This window comes from Triticum dicoccoides, chromosome 3B, assembly GCF_002162155.2.
Source record: "Triticum dicoccoides isolate Atlit2015 ecotype Zavitan chromosome 3B, WEW_v2.0, whole genome shotgun sequence".
Taxonomy (NCBI): domain Eukaryota; kingdom Viridiplantae; phylum Streptophyta; class Magnoliopsida; order Poales; family Poaceae; genus Triticum; species Triticum dicoccoides.
Genome location: NC_041385.1, coordinates 592,893,927 through 592,898,748, shown reverse-complemented (window position 1 = coordinate 592,898,748; position 4,822 = coordinate 592,893,927).

Sequence of the window (4,822 nt, the reverse complement as noted above, 5' to 3'; positions counted from 1 at the left end):
GTTAGCAGTTGCCATATTGTATGAAATTTGGCAAATGGATGTCAAAACTGCATTCCTTAAATGGATATTTCTTAAAGAAGAGTTGTATATGATGCAACCAGAAAGTTTTGTCAATCCTAAATGTACTAACAAGGTGTGCAAGCTCCAGCGATCCATCTATGGACTGGTGCAAGCATCTCGGAGTTGGAATATACGCCTTGATGAGTTGATCAAAGCATATAGTTTTATACAGACTTGTAGTGAAGCCTGTATTTACAAGAAAGTGAGTGGGAGCTCTGTAGCATTTCTAATATTATATGTGGATGACTTATTGTTGATTGGAAATAATATAGAATTTCTGGATAGCATAAAGGGATACTTGAATAAGAGTTTTCAGTGAAAGACCTCGGTGAAGCTGCTTACATATTGGGCATCAAGATCTATAGAGATAGATCAAGACGCTTAATTGGACTTTCACAAAGCACATACCTTGGTAAAGTTTTGAAGAAGTTCAAAATGGACCAGTCAAAGAAAGGGTTCTTGCCTGTATTACAAGGTGTAAAGTTGAGTAAGACTCAAAGCTCAACCACGGAAGAAAATAGAAAGAGAATGAAAGTCATTCCCTATGCCACAGTCTTAGGTTCTATAAAGTATGTTGTGCTGTGTACCAGACCTATTGTGTACCCTGCCCTGAGTTTGGAAAGGGACTACAATTTTTATCTAGGAGTAGATCACTGGACAACGGTCAAGATTATCCTTAGTGAGGACTAAGGAAATATTTCTCGATTATGGAGGTGATAAAAGAGCTCACTATAAAGAGTTGCATCGACGCAAGCTTTTACACCGATCCAGATGACTCTAAGTCTCAATCTGGATACATATTGAAAGTGGGAGCAATTAGCTAGAGTAGCTCAGTGCAGAGCATTGTAGACATAGAATATTTGCAAAATACATACAGTTCTGAATGTGACAGACCCGTTGACTGAACTTCTCTCATGAGCAAAACATGATCACACCTTAGTACTCTTTGGGTGTTAATCACATAGCGATGTGAACTAGATTATCAACTCTAGTAAACCCTTTGGGTGTTGGTCAAATGACGATGCGAACTGTGGGTGTTAATCACATACAGATGTGAATATTGGTGTTAAATCACATGGTGATATGAACTAGATTATTGACTCTAGTGCAAGTGGGAGATTGAAGGAAATATGCTCTAGAGGCAATAATAAAGTTATTATTTATTTCCTTAATTCATGATAAATGTTTATTATTCATGCTAGAATTGTATTACCTGGAAACTTAATACATGTGTGAATACATAGACAAAACATATAGTCCCTAGTATGCCTCTACTTGACTAGCTCGTTAATCAAAGATGGTTATGTTTCCTAACCATTCACATGTGTTGTCATTTGATAAACGGGATCACATCATTAGGAGAATGATGTCATGGACATGACCCATCTGTTAGGTTAGCATTGTGACCGTGTTAGTTTCATTGCTACTGCTTTCTTCATGACTTATACAAGTTCCTCAGACTATGAGATTATGCAACTCCCGAATAACGGAGGAACACTTTGTGTGCTACCAAAGTCACAGTGTAAGGGTGATTATAAAGGTGCTCTACAGGTGTCTCCTAAGGTGTTTGTTGGGTTGGCATAGATCGATATTAGGATTTGTCACTCCGTGTTTCGGAGAGGTATCTCTGAGCCCTCTCGGTAATACTCATCACTATAAGCCTTGCAAGCATTGTGACTAATGAGTTAGTTGTGGGATGAAGTATTACAGAACGAGTAAAGAAACTTGCCGGTAACGAGATTGAACTAGGTATGATGATACTGACGATCGAATCTCGGGCAAGTAACATACCGATGACAAAGGGAACAACTTATGTTGTTATGCGGTTTGAACGATAAAGATTTTCGTAGAATATGTAGGAGCCAGTATGGGCATCCATGTTCCGCTATTGGTTATCGACTAGCGAGGTGTCTCGGTCATGTCTACATAGTTCTCAAACCCGTAGGGTCCGCACGCTTAACGTTCGTTGATGATATAGTATTATATGAATTATGTATGTTGGTGACCGAATGTTGTTTAGAGTCCCGGATGTGATCACGGACATGACGAGGAACTCCGGAATGGTCTAGAGATAAAGATTGATATATGGGATAATAGTGTTTGGTCTCCGGAAGGGTTCCGGAATTCATCGGAAGGGGTTCCGGTTGTTTCCCGAAATGTTTGGGTACGAGAACACTTTATTTGGGCCAAAGGGGAAAGCCCACAAGGTTTTTGGAAAGTGCAAAAGGAAGTTTTGCGCAGTCCAGGGGCCAGACGCCAGGGTCCCTGGCGTCTGAGTCCAGACGCCGGGAACCCTGGCGTCTGGCCCTAGAGTCCGAGAAGGACTCTTGCCTTTCGGGTGAAACCGACTTTGTGGATGCTTTTACTTGAAGTTTCGACCCCAAGGCTCAACATATAAATAGAGGGGCAGGGCAAGCACCAAAGACACATCAAGAAACACCAAGCCATGTGTCGGTAACCCCGTCCCCTCTAGTTTATCCTCCGTCATAGTTTCCGTAGTGCTTAGGTGAAGCCCTGTGGAGATTTTTTCTTCACCAACACCATCACCACGCCGTCGTGCTGCCGGAACTCATCTACTACTTCGCCCGTCTTGCTCAATCAAGAAGGCGAGGACGTCATCGAGCTGAACGTGTGCTGAACACGGAGGACTTGATCAGGGAAGATTGTGAAGGTGTACGACTACATCAACCGCGTTGATAAACGCTTCCGCTTAGCGATCTTCAAGGGTATGAAGATACACTCCCCTCTCGCTGCTATGCATCACATAGATAGATCTTGCGTGATCGTAGGAATTTTTTTGAAATTACCGCGTTCCCCAACAGATGATACTTTGGAGATGGAGTCAAATGCACAAAATGACGATGGTCATATCATGTCACATATTTTGATTACATGTGATGTTTATCTTTTATGCATCTTATTTTGCTTAGTTTGGCGGTAGCATTATAAGATGATTGTCGGTGTCAAAACCGGCGGATCTCGGGTAGGGGGTCCCGAACTGTGCGTCTAGGCGGATGGTAACAGGAGACAAGGGACACGATGTTTTACCCAGGTTTGGGCCCTCTTGATGGAGGTAAAACCCTACGTCCTGCTTGATTAATATTGATGATGTGTGTTACAAGAGTGGATCTACCATGAGATCAAGGAGGCTAAACCCTAGAAGCTAGCCTATGGTATGATTGTTGTTTGTCCTATGGACTAAAGCCATCCGGTTTATATAGACACCGGAGAGGGCTAGGGTTACACAGAGTCAGCTACAATGGTAGGAGATCTACATATCCGTATCGCCAAGCTTGCCTTCCACGCCAAGGAAAGTCCCATCCGGACACGGGACGAAGTCTTCAATCTTGTATCTTCATAGTGTTGGAGTCCGGCCGATGATGATAGTTCGGCTATCCGGACACCCCCTAGTCCAGGACTCCCTCAGTAGCCCCTGAACCAGGCTTCAATGATGACGAGTCCGGTGCGCATATTGTCTTCGGCATTGCAAGGCGGGTTCCTCCTCCGAATAATTTATAGAAGATTGTGAACACCAGGATAGTGTCCGGCTCTGCAAAATAATTTCCACATACCACCGTAGAGAGAATAATATTTACACAAGTTCAATCTATTGATGTATTTCGTGGCGTGACATCACACCACTACCAAGCCTTTACTCGAATTGTTTTTATTATACCACCTCAGCGCGTTTAGCGAAGCGGTTTCCTTGGCACGTCTTGTCGAAGCAGAGATCGTGTTCCCCTTATTCCGGGATTCCCATCAATACGGACATGGGTAACCCAACCGCACCATTGATTGCGGCGCTTGGGGGATAAGCGAGTTTTATCAGGCCGGTGGGGACGCATGTTTGTGTCCGCCCATATAAGGGGATAAAGATCCAACCCTTTTACCTGCGCCTTCTTCCTCCTTGGCTTATCCAACTCCGCGAACTCGAGCTCCAGCACCCAAGTCCGCACTTCTCACCTCAACCTTCTCCAACTATGTCTAGAGCGGGAGGCAAGTGGATGGCCTCCTCCGTCACGGAGGGGCAGATCCAGAAGCTGCGCAACGCCGGATATTTGTCCAGCAACATCGCGCACCGGCTCCCCGACGAGGGAGAGCTCATCCCCACCCCCAGGCCCCATGAGAGGGTAGTATTTCTTCCCCATTTCCTCCGCGGACTGGGCTTCCCACTTCATCCCTTTGTATGGGGGCTCATGTTCTACTACGGCCTGGATTTCCATGATCTGGCCCCAAATTTCATCCTCAATATCTCGGCGTTTATCGTCGTGTGTGAGGCCTTCCTCTGCATCCAGCCCCACTTCGGTTTGTGGCTCAAGACCTTCAGCGTCAAGCCGAAGGTTGTGAAGGGCAGCCAAGCGGAGTGCGGAGGCGCCATGGTGGGCAGGATGTCCCACGTTACTTGGCTAGAGGGCACTTTCGTGGAAACCATTAAGGGGTGGCAATCGGGGTGGTTCTACATCACCGAGCCGCGTGACCCTGAATGGGCAGCTGCCCTCGAATTCAGATCCGGCATCCCTACACGGCTCACCTCCTAGAAAGAGAGTGGCCAGATCTGGGGTGATTCGGAGGAGCTGACAGGACTCCAAGCCTGTATCCAAAAGCTGGTGGACAAGAAGCTCAAGCTTGTTAACGTAGTCCAGGTCATGCTCATCCGCCGGATTCTCCTGCGCCAACGACGGGGTTTCAACATGTGGGAGTTCGATCCGGCGCAGCACCAGACTCTGAGCGGGCTCTTCGACACTACTTACGAAGATGTCTG